This window comes from Orcinus orca, chromosome 11 (genome assembly GCF_937001465.1).
Source record: "Orcinus orca chromosome 11, mOrcOrc1.1, whole genome shotgun sequence".
Lineage (NCBI taxonomy): Eukaryota > Metazoa > Chordata > Mammalia > Artiodactyla > Delphinidae > Orcinus > Orcinus orca.
Window position 1 is genome coordinate 63596183 of NC_064569.1, and position 19511 is coordinate 63615693.

The window sequence follows — 19511 nt, forward strand, 5'->3', positions numbered from 1 at the left end:
TTTCTCCTTCTTGCTGGTCTGAATTAAGCATTGAAGAGAAATTATCCTAACAACTTTCTTTTCCTTCTCTAGATAAAATTGTTAGCAGGGCGAGGAAAACATTTGTTAGCTTTTCCACTTTCATTACAATAAGATTTGTAGTAGATGGCAGAATTTAAGCCTCCCATTGCTACAAAGCTTGCCTTTCTCTCACCTGATCTTGTGGTTATCATTAGGAATAAGGCATCCATAGCCTCCAGCCAACCAGGCATCTATAGCACCGTGCACCTCCTTAATAGGATGCTTCTGTCTGCCTTTGTGTTCATTTATGCCAATACTATTCTGCATGCTTCAGCTCAGAAATCTACAGATTTCTCAATACCTCATTTTTCAGTATTTCTCCCTATTTCCCCTCACTGGGATTCAAAAGTATGCCTTTGAACTTGAAGTAAATAATACTAATTGGCACACAATTTTTTAAAAATTCTGTTGTGATAAGATGGGGACAAAGTGATAGCTTAGAAAGATGTAACTTATCATAGCAATGAAGGAGTTTGGGATATTTTCTCTTCTTAGCTCATCTCATTAGTAACTACTGCAGGAGTCATTTGTATTCCATTTTAAAGTATAAATATTTGATTCATATCCAATTGGGAATAATTTGTGTAAGATATAGCATACAATGTTTTACCTCTGTGTATAAATCATTACCCCTGCATTTAATCATTGCTAAGAGATCGTATAATTTAGCAATATAGATGATTTTATATTTGTCTCTAGGCTTCTTTTACCTTTGGATCAATTAAATAATTTAATATATTTACCACTTAATGCAGCTTTTTAAAAAACTGAAGTAAAGATCATAGAGGAACAACTATGACCTTAGAAAAGTTTGTGACTTCATTAAACAGCAAAAACAAAAAACAGCAGGAAACGTAAGTTTTTTAAAAATCCAGAATTTGGGACATAGAAATGATACCACAAATAGGGCAATCGCAGGAAATCTGAGACTATCCTTAAGACATGTCATGTTGTTACTGACAGTTATACTAAACTATATAGTGAATTCTAACACATTCTGAATCATGAATCCAATCACTCGGGTTTGGCTGACCGGAATTATCCCAGTATAGCACATGCATTCATTTTGAGAACAAAGAATATGAAAGCTAGTATTTGATTTCTCTTGTAATCATCTGGAAATATGGTAGATAGTTTTAATCCAAAATTTCCTGTATGAGAAGGGAATAAAATGGAAATAATGCTGTTGAAGTTGAAGGTCAAATTCTATCAGCATGAACAAGGAACCTAACATCAGACCAAAGTTCTCCTTCAGAATCCCGGAGTTTGAAGATGCTATGAAGTCCTGCACTGCAGGAAGAATAATTAAACAATGTTATCAGTTGGATTCTGTCAAACAGTCTGGTGCTATTTTACCATAATAGTTCTAATTGATCTTTCCATAATCTGAACATTGTAACTTGAATGTGACACTGCCTTAAATGCCCAATAAAGTGCCAACACAGAGGGACCATTTGGGACCAGATCCCAGCCTATTTCTAATTCAGTTCTATTCTATTCTATTCTATTCTATTCTATTCTATTCTATTCTATCCTATCCTATCCTATCCTATCCTATCCTATCCTATCCTATCCTATCCTATCCTATTCTATTCTATTCTATTCCATTCCATTCCATTCCATTCTATTGATTCAAGTGAGTATCTGCTAGTTACAGGGTAGTTTTAAGGTGAAATTTAAGATGTTTAACTAAAAAAAATTGTTAAAATAGGGTTGCAGAAAATAATATATACTTTTATCCTGTATCTGAAATAATTAATAAAAATAATAAATCAAAGAATCTGTATAAATACACAAAAAGTTATTAACAGCAATTATTTTGGGAGAGGGTAGGAAGACTTTTTATTCAGTAATTTTACTTTCTAATTTAACAACTTTGTCGTGCATGATTATCAATTAGCAGTTATTACCTATCTGATTAGGAAAAGATAGTTTTTCAAAAGCTAAACTTTATAGAAAAGTCAAATGATGTAATGAAAAGTCATAGAATTTATAGACAGAAAACATGGCAACTGTCTAGCCATGTGACTCGGTAGATGTCATATATTTCTTCTGAGCCTCAGTGTTCTTATCTGTAAAATGTGATTGATAATAAAATTATCAAGGTAAAACGTGGTTGAAAATATCAAAATGCAATGTATGAAAAAGTACTTTATAAGGTCAAATATCAAGATACCTTTGGTAGTTATATATGTACAGTTTTATGCTGACTTATAGGTACTTATTGGTAATTCAGAGAGAGACATATTGGGTAGACCTATTTGTAAAAAAGAGCAAAATCCTATAAAGAAAACTGACAGTGAAAAACTGAAGGCGGAGGTGAAAGGAAAAATACAATGGAAATATATCAGAACACATTTTCAAAAAAGACAGAATGCAGCCCTGGGAATAGGGAGGAGAGAATTAAAGAAAAATTAACATGGTAAACAAAAAAGTCAGAAATTGGGGGAAAAAATAGATAGAGCTAATGACTAAGAGACTTTTAGAAATAGCACTAAGCTGTGAAGCCTAAGATGGTCATTAGATTTGGGAAGGGTGATTGAGGCTCTGGCACTCTTACATGCTAAAAATGACTAAAGGACAGAATGAAAATCTTTTCTAGGACTGTCAAGTTAGTTATGCTCTATAGCTGGAGGTTGGAGAGTGGTTAAGGTTTGAAAATAATTAAGTGATATAACCAGGATTTGATCTACTGAATTCGATTTATCTCTTCAATGGCCGAAGGTTAAAATGATCAACACGTAAAGCTGAGGCATAAGTTGTCACATGAGACATCTAAACTCAGATCCCGGTTCGAGCTTGCTTCTGCCCATAGAATTGAGGACTTCAATCCACGTCTTGAGAATTCCAGTTGGTTACTTAGGAGTGAGTGAACGCGTGTGTGGCCATGATGGATTTATTTATTTCTATCTTAGGAGTTATTTTCATAGTTTTCCTTTGAGAATTCTAACAGACTTCTACCAGCTTCAATTGTTCTGTGTCTCTGGATGCTGCCTACGTTCTGTCAACAGAGGTGGGCCAATTTATCTGATATTGCCTCTGCAGAAAAGACAGGAGCTTTGGGGGGCAAAGTGTGCCTATCATGCAGGTAACTTCCCTGATCTAACCAGGTAGAGAACTAAGCAGTCAGGAGAGGTAGTGTTGGGAAAAGCAGAATCTTTTCTGTAGCCACCTCTCCTGTCCACGTAGGAATAGCTAGCACAAGAGCCACTTTCGATAAGAATTCCTAACATTTGACATGGCTCGACAAGGATGACTCTGATAGACATCATCATGTCAGAATCTGTGCATGGCTGAGTCTACCGGTGTGTTTGGACAGCCACTTTCCCTCGCTGCAAAGTATGTCTCCTTTTCATCCTTAGTGGTATTTTTGGTTTATGCCCTTGTTTGTGAAATTATGAGAGGCTAAATTTGGTTCTTCCTCCAAATCTAAACATCTTCAGAATATAATCTGAATATCCAAATTTAGGGTTGGGTTGGGTTGGGTTTCCTCTTATATTTATTTTGTTCGTTTATTACCATAATGACTTCCCTAATAATTGTAGTTTGTACCCTAGCCTGAGAGCGGCAACTAGGAGAATATATGCCTGCTGCCTTTATGCTCTCTGTACCTCAGTTTCTTCCTATATATTCGTGGGAGGTATGTCAGTGTTTTTATTTATCTCATAGGATTATATTGAATGCCAATTAGGTGTATTTTTAAACACTTACAAAGCTATTTGTGTCCCCCAAATTATCTACTCATAAAAATACTAATTTTAAAAGGATCCCTGTGGTAATGAGGTTTATAATTAAGCTGTCAGTTTAAAATATTTTGATTTCAGTTTTATTTAAAAAGAAAATCCAGAGAATGGACTTGAGGACACGGGGAGGGGGAAGGGTAAGCTGGGACGAAGTGAGAGAGTGGCATGGACATATATACACTACCAAATGTAAAATAGATAGCTAGTGGGAAGCAGCTGCATAGCACAGGAAAATCAGCTCGGTACTTTGTGATCACCTAGAGGGGTGGGATCGGGAGGGTGGGAGGGAGATGTAACGAGATATGGGGATATATGTATATGTATAGCTGATTCACTTTGTTATAAAGCAGAAATTAACACACCATTGTAAGGCAATTATACTCCAATAAAGATGTTAAAAAATAAAATTAAATAAAGTTTATCATACTAGCAAAAAAAAGGAAAATCCACTTCAAGTTTGCTATGTGAAGTTTTGAAATTTTGTGTAAATGCTAACATCACATGGAAATCACATTTTGTACAATCTTATAGCCACCATTTTTTTTTATCTGACTGTTCTTGTAATTTTCTTTTTAGTTGCCTTCAGGGAACAATATAAGAGCTCTACTTAGAGCTTATTTAACTCCTATCAATTCTTATCAATAAAAATCAAAGATTATAAAAATTATACATTCATTTGGATAAGAGGCAGTCCATTGAATTCTGCTAAAACAGTTTTCATATTAAAACTGATTCATTTTATTTCCTCACTTCAGTTATAGGCTACTAAACTCTTACAGCCTTCTGAAACACAAAAATTGAAAAAGTCTTATTCGTGTAAAAAATTTTTAAAATTGTACGTACAGCAAATGTCTGTCGTACCAAGATGTCCAAAATTATAAAGGTTATCAGGCATCACTCGTGGTAGCCTTGGAAATTATTTGTTTGATTTTTGAGGAAATCCTTTAACCAGTCAAGTTCAGTAATATTTTTAACTTACTTTTCTCTGCATTAAAAGGATATGCCTGTTAAGATATACCTAGGTCATACATAATATATTCTACCACCTCTGTGGGTTGAGATGCACATGGTTTAAGTGAATCTGTGTGACGAATATTAGAACAGTGTTGACCCCAGTGTGTCAACTTCTGTGAGTCTGGAGGTTCTCAAAGAATTTGTTGGCTGAGCTATAGAGTCTCTAAGAAACTCTAATTTGAAGAAGGAAGACTAAAGTTTGGGGAGGGAAAGTGAAAAAGGTTGAAAAATACATATAACTTCCTAAATAAAAATTTTGTCATATATCATCAAGAGTAGCCCAGGAAAACCATTCTTATGGCTTCTAAATCCTTGAATCCAGCAATATAAAAAATTTTTATTTTGATTTAGGTTTAAATGTCCAGTTTCTAGAGATGCCAGTTTCTTTACAACCTAAGCCACTTGTCAAGTTCAGACCACGGGGAAGAATATTACTATTTTTCAAATACAGATTATTAAATCCATTCCATTTGAAAGACTAGAGATGCGGGTCAAACATCCTCTACATGTTTTGGATCCCCTGGGAGATAATCCATTTTAGGAATTGTTTAATACTTTCTGAATACTTGTCATAAACGTACATCACAGATACTTTTTCTTAAATCTGCAAGGCAAGTTGTCTTTTTATATGCTTGTTTTGCCTCTTTAAGAGAGAAAAGGGAAGAGAGAGGGAATGGAATTAAGCTTTAAAGAAACATGCCTGGTTTGTGTGTTTGGTGCTTTCCAGAAACAGGAAATTTATTAGAAGAAATTGAGGGTAATCTATAGTTAAGGGAAGCAGTTTATATGTCTTATGGGCCATGGTTTCCCCAATGAAAGAATGTTTAATACAGCTTTATTGAGTAAATAGGCTTGAATAAAATCTATAAATTTATAAAATATTTTTGTTTGATCTTTATGGCAATCCTTTGGGATGAGTAAAAGCAATATTATATCTCTTTCTGGTGTTGTTGCTAACTTGGCTTCCTGACCCAAAGTCAGTATCAATCCATTCCAATTGTGAAAGACCTAGGAGTCATCTGAACAAGCAGGAGTTGAGATGTTAAAATCACTGGTTTTATCGCACATCTGCAAGTGAGAAGACCTGTCAAAACATGGGTTGTTTATATGGTAAAAAACTAGATGTTGAAGTGAAAAATCTAAAGTGCTAAATATGTTAATTATAATTAAATATGAGCTGTTTTCGGAAAAGGTACACTGAAATTTACTACAGAAAGAATCCAAGACTCTCTCTGATGAAGTTGGTATACAACCTCTTTCTTTAGAGAATAGTACAAGCACAGGGAGCAGCTGCAGGACCCCCAAATTCTTGGAGGTAAAGAATATCTAGAATTTAGATAGATATTATTAGTATATCTATTAATAATAAAATATTATTATTCTATTTAGAATAATAGAATTTACAGATTCTAACAGGTCACATCACATGTTGGTAACTGAGGTGTGAAAAAACAAAGGACCATACTCTTGCTTGTACTCCACAGAAATCACACCTTACTTGTAACTTTAGATTTGGTTGGATCCTTTTCCAATGAATTAAGGGCAGCAAGCACTTAAAAAAAAAGACTAAAATTGAACTCAGACAAATTTAAAATGTAAGATCTAAAGGTGGTGCATTCTGGGCCTAGATAATTTGAATTCTGTCTTTGAACAGAAGGGCAGCTATGGGGAAATTAGGCTTCTTGTGATGACATCAGAGACATCTCATCCCCTGGGTGTCAATGGTCACATTTAGAACGTTGCTCTAAAGTCCAATGCAGACTCTCTGCTGATAAGTTTCTGAGAGGCAAGTTTTTGGGTCTCATTGATTTACTGAAACATTCATTCAATTAAGAAATTTTTGAGTTCCTGGAAGGAGCCAGTGGTATGCTAGGCCATACAGCTACGACATAGGCATGGCTCATGTGTGGTGCAACCTAAATTTTGTTGCTTTGGTAAAGATAACATTACTTCCGAGAAGGGAGGCTAAATATTATAGAAAAGAACAGAACAGAAGTAGGATGCCTCCATAAAAGGAGGCAAATACATAAGATTGGAAATTGAAGTGTGCGTTCAGTCTGGGTAAATAAAAATATGAGATTAATTGCTCTTATATGGGTAATTAAATGGGGGGTGGGGGAGGTGTTCCCATGATGTTAATCCTTTCTGAGATTAACATGCTTTTATATACTGGTTTCAGTTAGTCATTTGCCAATGAAGGCTTTTAGATAGCATTTAAGAGAAATCTGTACAGGTCAAAACAAAAAAAGAGACAATCTTTCCTAGCAGGGCAAATTGTTAGAGATAAGAGTATACATAAATTACGAAGTTTGCTGTAAAGTCATTCGAAATGGGTGTATTCTTCTGTGGCCACCTTAGCTATATATGTATCTCAGAGCAGAGGAAGCCCATCTAGATCATATCATCTAGAAACCAGTATTTGAGCAGCCTCATAAAATATTTCAAAGTATAAAGTCTCAAATTTCCTTTGATGTTAAAGAAGAGAGACACAGTAAATAGGTAAGGTTTTGGATATAAGATAAACAAAAGTTGGAAGAAAATTATTTCATTATCATCAAAATCAATTATTGAGTTTCACTGTACTTATATCACTTCTTTTAGAGTGGTAAAGTTAGGAGAAAATTTAAACATTTTCTTCTAAGAATGTACAATTTAAAAGGATAATTTTAATATAGAAAAGGTTAACTGATGAATAGAATATATTCTATTTAGGAATGTTTACTTAGATAACGACAAAGTATTCATGTTTCCTTCAATGGTAGTTGAATCAGCAGTATCTCTAAGTTTGCTAATAACTTGAACACTATGATTTGGGACTTGAACCCTAAGGAGTCAAGTTCAAATGATGACTTGTATGTTCTCTATTATTTAGCTGGGAAATTAGACCTGGCTATTTAAGGTTTCTTAAATCATTACATATATGTTACATATTTTAAACAGCTTTCAATATAATTCTTGTGAATTGGCTTTGCAGATATGCCTGTTTATTTTTTTAGATTATTTAGGAGATTAGCATTAGAAGATATGTTTAATTACAATTTTTCCTTATAAAGTAGGCAAACTTTCATGTTTACTAAATAATAAGAAATATAAATTCTTTATTTATTAGTGAATGTGGAAAATAATTTTCTCTGAATGTAACCCAGTCTGGTAACTTTGCATAAACAAGCCCTAATTCAAAGCTATTGCAACAGGAGGGAGAGACCGGAACTCAATCTGAGCTCTACTCCAGGGAAAAAAAAAGGGCAGGAGAGTTTTCAATTAGCAATAATCACGCCTCGGATAAACCTCATTGGCTACGATACTGCCACTGCGCAAAGCTGGGCAGGAGAGTTTTAAGAGGTGCGTGGAGGCCTCTAAGTCTGCCTTTGTTTGCTAATTGGATTTACCTACAGGAAAAGGAAGATAGTTTTACAACTTGGAGCAAGGCACCTATCAAATTTAGGCTTCTACCTTCCTACAGACACTGAAAGATAGAGGTACTGTCTTCCTGGATGGTTACATTTCAAAGGAATGACTTCCAGGTCTTTGAGAAAGACATCTGTGGGTTGTAAAACTGGCTAGGGCCTTTGAAAGATATTTACATTTCAAAGGAGCAGAGAAGGATTTTACAATGATATGTTTTCTAAAGTAAATGCTCTAAGAAAAGAGAGATCAAGGGCTTAGAGTCAGGAAGATAACTAAAGTTTAGTCAAGCAGAGAGGGACCAACTTGAGCAATATATTATGTCGTGATTATGTTATAATTTGGACTTCTTCTCCAAGGTTCTTTGACTGTGGACCTCTGGGTGTGACTCATTTGGACTTCTGGAAAGGGGAAGTAACAATAGGGATGATGCTTTGGTACTCTTCTTTACTCTGTTACCAACTATTTATGTCTTGAGAAGCTGCCTTTGGGGCCTTTAAATTTTGTAAGTTGAGAAGAAATTAGATATTTATTCTAGTAACAAACAATAATGAAATAAATTATTGGAATTGCATAGATTATCATAGAAATACGATTAGTAGTAGTATTTTTAGTACTTGTGTTGAACTTAGCCATCATGATGCATAGAAAAGAGATGTTGTTATACTATAAAGATAAGTAAATTTAGGTAAGTTATGCTGAACAATTACTTAAGCAGAATAGCCTTATTCTTATACTAGCAGCTTCTTACCTTCAAACTGGAATTAAAAGAGAAAGTTTATATGTCATCCTGTTAAGGAGACAGTGATAATTATGAATTCTCGTCCTCCTTCAGAATCTTAAACAAAAAGCCTTACTTTCTGGAAAATTCTATAGTCCTATAATGCTGAAACATTATTTAGAATAAAATAACTCATAAAAATGTTGATAAAAAAGAACTACCTAGCTAATTCTTAATTCTCTGAAAACTAAAGCTCTCTAATACCTATTTTTTGAATGCTGTTGTGGGTAATTAGATATGATTTTCCAGTTATTGGAGAAAGAGCAGATGTGACTGGGATTGCTGAGATCATAATTTTATGGTGTAATGTGATGCTGACCGTGTGAGGGGATGTGAAGATGAGGCAGTTAACAGTAGATGTAAGGGTTTGGAACTGGGAGTCTTTGAACTATATTTGAAAGAATCAGAGCAAGGGCTTAAAGTCATTTTACTTTTCTTCTTTCTTTGTTTCCTTCTGCCATTCTTATAGCAGCTGAATTCTTGGGGCCTCTCTCCTCACTCTTCCTTTCCAACGTTTTCCTTCTATTTCTTTCTCCTTTAGCAGTGCTCTTTAAGTAAATAGGACACTGAAAGAATATATAACGTCAAACAACCATCAGACAGCAGGTCCTAATCATGCCAGTATTCAGTAAGCCATGTCTGAAGACTCTACCTTTCCTCTGGGTTTGATAGGATAAAGCTAGTCGTGGAAAAGGAATTGAGAAGTGTGGCTCTACTGATAAGGAAACATCACCATAAACTGTGAATTAGCAGCAGGTCACTGGATTTACATCTGGAGTGTTTCACTGCTATTAATAATGCCTTTTTTACTCTTTGACTTCTGTGGACATATCACCTAGGATAATGACCCTCCATCTATTTGCACAGGTGCAAGGAAATAAAAAAAAGGTCCTAAAATGTACATACAGACTCACACACACATAAGCATGCTGGGCATACTAAATTATAGAAAAGAATAATTCATCAATAAAGTAAATGTTGTGAAGTCCTGTGATTCATCATTCATGATTCATTCATAACACAAATTAAAAAATAATTTTGAAAGAAGCTGACAGATTGGACCAGAGGCATAAATCTAAGCTATCCAGGCAGTATAACTCTGCACAGTAACATTACGGGAACAGCTGCTATCTTTGTGTAGCTCACACCTAGGTTGTTTTTGTAGACCCTACTGATGACAAAACCAATTAGCAGATTAGAAATTGCCAAAAATCAGGGATGCCTTGCTGAAGAATCTCTAAAACTGAATAGTATTTTGGCTAATGCTATTCTTTGTTCATCTCGGGATTTATAGAATAAGAATGTTTTGTGTGTAAACATCTGTTGCTTCAGGGGAACATCCATCATGCAGTTGCCAAATGAGGTAGACATATGTGCATATGGAAAGCCTTAAGATCTGTGGTACTGCTGAATTTCTCAACATAGATTAAAACTTCTAATCAGGTTTTTTTTTTTAAGTAAACCTACTTTATAGAATGAACTGTTGAATAGTTTGATGTAAAAGAAAGCATTTCAAAGGATATTTCATTTAAATGTAAATGTAGACAATGCATTATTAAAGAGAATGTGGCTTTTCATATTCTTGTTTTTCTAGACACCTGGGATCAAAGTCACCTTTTGAACTTACACAGTAAGCTTCTAAACTTAAATCTTACTGTTAAGGATTTAAGTTCCTTATTTTCACTGTTAAAAGACAAATGCTACCTAAAGCTTTATCTGCAGCATTAATTTTCCTGTAAAGACAGGGGAACTGAATTAGCAGGGGAAAGGGTAGGACTCTGGAACACTTCGGTCGTAGCTTTGGAATCAGGCTCTCAGCAGTTTCATGCTTTGTGGATAATTAAAATCGATACAAAATAATTACACAGCTGGGAGGATCTCCAGATATTTAATCCAGTCCCTTTCCTCCAGGAGAAACTAACTCTAGTCTAAACCAACGTCCACACAGGCATTCAGGTTACATGAAAGAAATAGGAACCCTAGATTTACTTTCTGCACTTACTATGAACATTGCAGATGTGGCCCGGTAATAAGTGTTCAGAAGGAGGTATTATTATTATTATAAAGACGATGTAAGCATCCTACAATAGCCTTCTGCAATCGCAAGATAATCAATGGAAGGCAGTGATGGCTAAAATGACTGTCATTTTTAGTGTTTCTCATGTCATATCTTAAAAGTCCAGATCAAGTGCTATTCCTCCCTAAAATCTTACTAATCTCCATATCCATTGGTTATTTAACTTTTGGTACCTATATTTAGTAAGACTTCAGGATATATACATAAATCTATAATATGAATATAGATAGCTGTATAAAGTAGCTTTTGACATCTCTGCACCTTAATGAGAAGTCCTTGAATGCTAGTTGCCAGAGCCTAGCACAATGCTCTGTACTTAATCATTACTCAGCAAATGCTGGTTTTTAATATTTTTCTTCTAAATCCGGTTGAAGCTAGTTTTTCTTTATTGTTCTGTCCTCAGGGCAGGTGAGGACAATCATGAGAAGTGTTGAGTCTCCTGGCTGATTTCAGTTCTCTATTCCAACATTCTCTTTATTTCTTTTTTAAGGCATCTTTGTGTTTTTTATTTTATAGAGATCAAATATTGTAAGAACAAAATAAAACAAATGTTTCCAAGTTCCATTAATGTTCCACATTTTTCAAGTAAAATTTAACGTGACGAAGTTAGTCTACAACAAAAGATTTTTAGATGATCTCTTGGAGTTCAATTTTATTTTTTAGGTACACTTTTCCTAAAGAAAAAGGCCATGGTTCTTGAAGCTTTTGGTAAATCAGTAGAATTCAAAAATTGTAAAGTAACGTGTCAAGTTAGATTAGTGGATTAGTCCAAGGCATCTACAAAGTTTTAGGGAAACAATGTATTACACTCACTACATGCTTTGAAAAAAATAAATAAAAGGGAACTTTTCATCAATATTCAATATTGGGCCACCATATGGAACTGGACCCTATTCACACTCATCATGTTTTCTTTAATCCTGCTGTCTTTGACTAGTGGTCAAAATACAAGATTTCTATTACAGAAGATATTTCCCATCAATTGTTATTTCTACAACCAGCTGTCTTCACAATCTCTTTTCTGTATTCTGTGACCTACATTCCACATTTCTTTACAGTATATTCTTTCTTCTTCCTTTAGCTAATAAACTTCCAGTTTCTTCACTTGACAAGAAACAAAGGCAACTCAAGTGGAGGCTGTACATTCCACTACAGCCAGAAGGGGATGGGGGAGTGGGGAGGTGAGGGCTGAAAATGGGAATAACATTCTAAATTTCCATGCATTCAAATACCATCACTTTCTTTGTCTGCAAGACCCTTACTCTGCATACACATCCCAGACACACTGTCTTCTAATCATTGAGGACACTGGAATCTGGCTCCCTATCTTCCTTTTGACCCCCAAACCCAAGCATCCTTGTGTATAGCTTCAGTGTCATTATGGTGAACCCATCAATTTATCCCAAGAAATTTTACCGACACTTCACTCAACAAACATCATCAAAGCTCAAGTCCAAAGAAAAGAATGAATCTCTCTCTCTTTCTCTCTCTCCCCCATTCCCTCCATTCAACCTCCATGCTCTTCAACCCTAAAATTATCTATTTAATTTTCCTAAAGCACCGCATTAATCCATGCAGTCACTGATTCCTATTGCCACATGTTCAGTCTTCCTATTTCTGGTGTTCAAAGTCCATCAAAATTGGCCCTCAACCTTTGTCTCTAGACAATTTTTGTTACTTGGGCAAGATTATAACTGATCCAGCAATTCTCCAAATATGCCTAATTTTCTAGAATTCTAAGCTATTCTCATGGCCTCTGTCAATTGTGTCCTACCCTCCCCCACAAAAAAACCTACTTTCCTTTAAGATCCAAATGGCCAGTAGTCTGTGACCACTCCATGTGAAAGTGTCTGTGTTCTTCTCAGAAGTTCTGTGGATTGGGTTCCACTGTTTGAAAGCATTTATTTCTTTGTTTTGGGGTTAACTGTAAATTTATCTGTCTCCTTAATTGCCTAAAAGGTAGAACCAGCTTACTATGTTAGTAAAATAGGGTATTAGTTCCGTGTCTACCTCTAATGAGCTCTTTCTGACTTACCACTTCACCCTACTGAACTACAATTGTATATGTATGTAACAGGAGAATGAGGACATCGATTAAAATGATGTGTTAAATTTTGTATGTGTTCTATGAAATTATCAGAAAAGTGGCCAGGGCGTTCTATGTTTATTATTTCCATATCACTCTCTTTATAGTAGGCTAAAACTAGTAGATATTCAATAAATATTCATTAATATTCATTGAATAAGGAGATATTTACTAATTTTTTTAAAACAGAGCACAATAATTTTTAAGGAGTCAATAATCCACTTAAGGATACAGTTCTCAGTCATCTACCCCTTCTTTTCATCACATCCGTGATTAGATTTCTCCACTAGCTCTGTCTTCTGGACCACATCTTTAGCCTATGGCAAATACTAAAACTAGTATAAAAAGCATGGCATATCAGGTTTGAAAAAACAGACTTCTAAGTTTTCGTGGCAAGTTGTACAATGCCACAGTTTCTTTGAAAAGCCTTTGCAAAACACCTCAATTACACCTCATCATTATGGTTCTTGTGCCTTCCTGGATATTTCTCTAATAAACTATGTAAAACTCACCTTGTTAATCACCATTGACAAAGCTCCATCACCTGGTTCATCTTGTTTGAACCTCATAAGAAATCAGAAGTTGTACCTTCTTCCTGTCTCATTGGTTGCCTCAAGTTGTCAATTTTGCATAATTATATAGATTTTTCTTCAAATGATGGTATCTTATAAACATGGCGAGTTATGTCTTCTAGAAGCTCGTATCTTCGGGGGATTTTACATTGATAAGAAACATTGAAAACTTAGTTCATTTTTACAAAGATTTCAGAATTTTAAATATCTCTGAGAAGGGTTATATGCCAACAGATGCTTAATTTTCAGTGTAGCCCACGTTATCCAATGCCCAGAGGATGTTTTTTCTTTTTTAAATATTTAAATAACAGTAATATTGGCAAACACCGTCTTCTCCCCCCAGATGTGGAATACAGGAATGACTTGTTGGCTACTAAAGAGATTAAATTTCATTTGTCTTTGCCCTAGAGATAAACACCAAGTAAAAGATGGAAATATTTTTGATAAGTAAGTTATCACAAACAGCATAGTTTCTACTTAAGAAGTAAAAAAAACTAACTCGGCCTCGGGGCTCTAATTCTATTTGTGTGCCATGTAATATTTGTAAGTGGGCTTCACTTTAAGCTTGTTTATCCTGGCAGTTCAGAATGCAAATATAACAACAAAATTCCCTGAAAACAAATTTCAGCTGATCAAAACCCCTTAAAGAATTGTTTAAAAGATAAGTTATTTTCTTTACTACAGTAAGTAAAGTATTATGGTGATAAACGTGTGAGAGAAATGAAGTTAATTTATATTAAATACAGAAAGGAATAAACATAACTCATAATATATTCAAAACAAGAATGTGCCGTATTTATAACTAGCTTACCTTATCTCAGTAGTTGAATTTTCCTCTGAATATAATTTTGGAGGAATTGCGCTTTTCTTGGCTAAGGTTCTATTTTAAAACACACACATATATGTTGTTGACAATGTAGCCCTCCATCCTAATAACCGAGATTAATATCCAGTGACGTAAAAACACTACCAAATGTAAAATAGCTAGTGGGAAGCAGCTGCATGGCACAGGGAGATCAGCTCGGTGCTTTGCAACCACCTAGAGGGGTGGGATAAGGAGGGTGGGAGGGAGATGCAAGAGGGAGGGGATATGGGGATATACGTATGCATATAGCTGATTCATTTGGTTATACAGCAGAAACTAACACAACACTGTAAAGCAATTACACTCCAAAAAAGATGTTAAAAAAAAAAGTACTTGAGATTAAAATAGAATAATTGTGAAGTAAATGTGTTTTTTTCCCCTTAGACTTGGGACATGATTTAAAACTTATAATTCCCCAAAAGATGTTACAGAGACAATTCAGCTGTTGGATTTGTTTCAGAATAAATAAGGGACTTAATATAATATCCATATGTGTACATACATATAGAGTCTTACATATCTAACCTATGTATCATGTGTTGATATATTTTTTCTTTTTTAATGTGCACAATTTCAGTTCATTCAGTGATATACTTAGGCAAATGTTACCAAGCCTCTCTCCTCTGTTCAGGAAATGAGATCAGCAGTGCTTATGGGAAACGCACATGGAATCATCAGTCTTTGGTGCTCATCTAGTCACATTAGCATTGTACTTCACTAATAATGTGGGGTTTGGCACAAATCTAATGATATTAATGGGGAATCACTTCTGTTTGTATAGAGAGAGTAAATGGTGGATAATTGTGCTCTTTCTGCCCTTACTCAATCCTTTGTTCACTCTCCCACAGCCAACATGCCTCCCATATCCCACCTGAAACTGGAGGCAGCCTTTCTTGGCTTTTCTACTTTTTCTAATATTTCTTAGCCTTGTGGGAGAAGATAGGAGGAGGAGGAATAGAAGAAGTCTAGTTCAAAATATGCAGTTTCCTCTTTAATGTTACCACTGGACTTGTTCAGAGAGAAACTCAGATCCTTTTTTTTTTTCTCTTTTTAAAGTAGTATCCAGACAAAAGTTTTAGGCTGTAACTCAGGTATGTAATGTTACAGCAGCTTTATATTTATATATTAGAGAAATCTGTATATTTATATGTTAGAGAATTCTAACATAAAAACCTTTTTATTTATATTTCAGTAAAATGTCCTTTTAAAAATATTTAAAATCTGAAAAAAATATTTCCCAAAAGATAATCTCTCTTACAAGGAGGGAACACATTTATTCGTTCCACAGGAATTTGCTGGGTGTCTTGTATGTGCCAGGCATCTCCTCACTGGAGATACAGTAGGAAAAGGAGGACAAAGTTCCTTTATCCAGTAATACTTAAAGGGTTAAAGCTTGTATTTATAAGAACTGGAGCTACCCTTAAAACCACTAGACTCAGTAATTCTATAGTGCCCATAACATCTTACACTAAACATGTAGTAAGTACTTTAATGATACATTTCCTCACCAAACTGGAAAGCCATTACATGTTTAGCTAAAATATCTCCACTTTGGAGTGAACAAACAAAAGCACTGGGTTTGATCAAAATGTAGAAGAGAAATATCTGTTTGTTATGAATCTGCCTCTTAGTATAAAGGGTATAAGAATTATTTACATCTACTGGAAAAAAACAAAACTTTGCAAGTTTTGTTTCCAAAATGTTTCGTGACATTTATTTATTAACTACGAATTGTTTGTATATTGTGATGGACTACCACTTAAGGTGTTTTAGTTGTTGTTGTTTTTACTTTTCCTGAAAGATTTGCAACTAGTTTACCCCATCAGCTTGGTTTCTTTCTCCTCTCTCCTGGAGCCCTAGTTTCCTGGCAAACAGCAGGAATGTTATAGATTTAGGAATTAACCTTCAAGAAGGCACTTTAGATGGCGATGTCTCCATGTACTGCTCAGTTCTTTAGTCTCTCTTTTGGGCACAACTTGGCAAAGTGAAAATAAGCCAAAAGACGGAGCGGAAAGCATTTTGCATTGGAAATTTTTTCTTTTCTTGAAAGAAACATCACTCACATTTAGGCTAGATTATACACCACGACCTGGAATTGGAAACCTAGCAGCTGATGAATTGGAACTTTTCTGTGAAACAAGCCGATTTAAGTTAGAGTCATGGACTGTTCACACAGGCTATCAAATTCAAACGGATGAAACAGTGCCTGGCAAGAGTTTGGCTGAATCTAGAAAAGAAAAACAGATTCACTTAACAGAAAACGGCTGGTAAGAGATTACAGTTTTTAAATATGTACTAAAATTACTGTTGTTCAGGCTGATAATTTCTCAGTGCTAATAGGCCACAGAAAGCCTTGATACAGCCGGTGTAGCTTTGGAGACAGGGATTTTGTTTGATTTTTGTTTCTATGTTTTATTCAAATTATTGTTGTTCTTTATAAAACTGCTTGGGTCGTTTTTATTAACGTAGGAGAGCCTGGACTTGTTGCAAGAGATATTGTCTAAAGAGTGATAGCACTAAAGACCTTTAGTCCCTATATGGATAAGAGAAAAATAACTAAATTAGGGTAGGTCTTTTTATATAAACCAATCTTAACAAAACAATCTTAGTAAATACTTTAATAAAATATCTTCATAGTCAAGTAGTGTTTTAAAATACCAGCTATACATTTTCAAGTTCATTTTTTTCAGAGCTTTTAAAGAACCATAGAAATACTGTATGTAAAAAATGAATAAATCCAACAGTAATGATAGAAAAGGATACAAATATAATACATGAAAGGTCCTGCAACTTACTTTAACCACCTAACTAAGAAAAGTAAGAACACTATTTCTCAGATAATTTTTTTAAGTCAATATTACTACAACTCACTATATTAAAGGCTCTCAAAATGAGGGAATTAGTCATGGAATAACATTTTCTACAATTAATGGCATATTTAATTTTCTTATTTAGTCATATTGCTTTCTTTACTCATAATCAAAATATAATTTAGAGAATGTATTATTTCATCTAGAAATTAACAGCTGGCTTGTAAGAAAGACTTATGTCAGATTAATTACTGCCTTTTTAAATTTTATAATATACTGTGACAGAAAATTAATGATGCCTGCAGTATTTAGCATAGTTCATAACCCACATTTCAATGAAAATATACTGTTATTAATGATAAACATTGCACAGATATAATATACATGAATTGCTGTCCATTTTATGTCTGTTCTGTATAATTCTATGAAATGAAGCTATATTCATTCTGTTTATTAATTTAGGCTTCATGGATTAAAATTTGCATTCACTATATTCATGTGTATATAGGATTATATGAATTTAATCAACTCAAGGCATGACAAGTAGCGTTTGACTGACAGTTTCTTCACGATTCTAATCTGGTCAAGAATTTATTTCCCGTTCATTTTATCATAGACATATGAGCATTTTAAATTAGACTGAACACGTTAGCATTTTAGGTAGTATCCATTCCCTTCATGCTCCCTGTGCCAAAAGCAAGGTAGTGTCCACAGACAGACATAGACTTGTATAGTGTCCACAGAGAGATGCTTCCATGGCATGCATGCACTGACATTTAAAGCATGATATCTCCAGTTTGGTGTCTCAGATTTAAGTTTCTTGCACAGTTTTAGTTAAAATCTCTTTTTCCTGTAATGGATAGCAGGGCCCCTTACATTATAGTGTAGCAGGTGTAAAATTCCAGTTTCTCAAATAGGGTCACCTCTTTCGTTTTTAGTCCTACTGAATTCAGTCATTTTCTTTATACCAGTGGCTAGTGATTGGCTATGACGTCTCCAAACCAAGGACTATAGTAATAAGAAAGACATGGTATATCCCTGGATATATGGGAACAGTTATTTTTGGAACCATAGGCATAAAAATACTAAAAAGAATGCTTAATAGTTTTCCCGTAGAGGATCCTTTTGGAAATACAGAATTGCTATGGAATACTTAGAGGAATATTCATAAATAGATTGAATGAATAGTCGAGATTTCTACATTAATAATGAATGTGAAGTAAAGTTATTTCCATAAAATAACACCAAGTAATATTTGCAGAGCTATGATAATGAGTAAAATGTATCCACTGGTTTCAAGATTGTTCCAAGTGAGTTTAGAAGGTGTGAGTTGTCACAAAATAATACAGCGAAGTTTTCAAAACCTTAAGTCAATCATAACACCATTTCATTTATAATTCACTTTTGAGTGTCTGTATTCCAGAGATTGACTGACAATGGCAGGTGTTTCTGAGTGATTGCTGAAGAAAATATCTAAAATGAGATACAGCAGAAATAAGTCTCTCTAAAAGAAGAGAATTAAAAGCAACCAGGTAGGGAAACGCATTTCTGAGAAAATACAAGAGACTTTCAGATCTCTCTTTGAGGCATATGCCTCACATTGAAAAGGAAGCATTTGAGGAAAACAGAGATGCCAGAGAGAATAGATAGGGAGTTTCCCTCCCATTAGCCTGAACAGGGTACAGAGGTAGAACTGGGCAACCTAAATTACATTGAATAATCTGAACTATAAAAACCTTTGGGATATGAATTTGCCTCTACTTTCATAGGAACAGAGTAGATGTACATGAAGATTATAATCAATATTTGTGCATAGTGGCAGAATAAAATTATGTTTTCAAAAGTTAGAAATGTTTTAGCATTTTTCTGGGAAGTCATAATTCTCAAAATTTTCAAAAACACAAAGAAAAAAGTAAAGCCTTTCTGGAATGGTAGCTCCTAAAAGTAACTAAAATTGTCAGTTTGGTGTGAATCCTTTCAAACTTTTGACAATATGCAAATATATACGTTTACATTAATGGGTTTTTCTGTAATATCCTTCTGTAGATTAATTTTTTACTCAATCATATAAGGTATAAATTAATGTGTGAATACATAG

The 19511-nt window shown here is 34.5% G+C and overlaps 1 protein-coding gene and 1 pseudogene across 3 annotated transcripts in view; one reads left to right on the forward strand and one right to left on the reverse strand.

The window, feature by feature from the left end:
- Nucleotides 1–19511, forward strand: part of SYT1 (synaptotagmin 1) — a 540189-nt gene that overhangs the window by 65439 nt on the left and 455239 nt on the right. The window lies entirely within an intron of this gene.
- On the reverse strand, nt 7921–8139 carry LOC117202006 (uncharacterized; annotated as a pseudogene).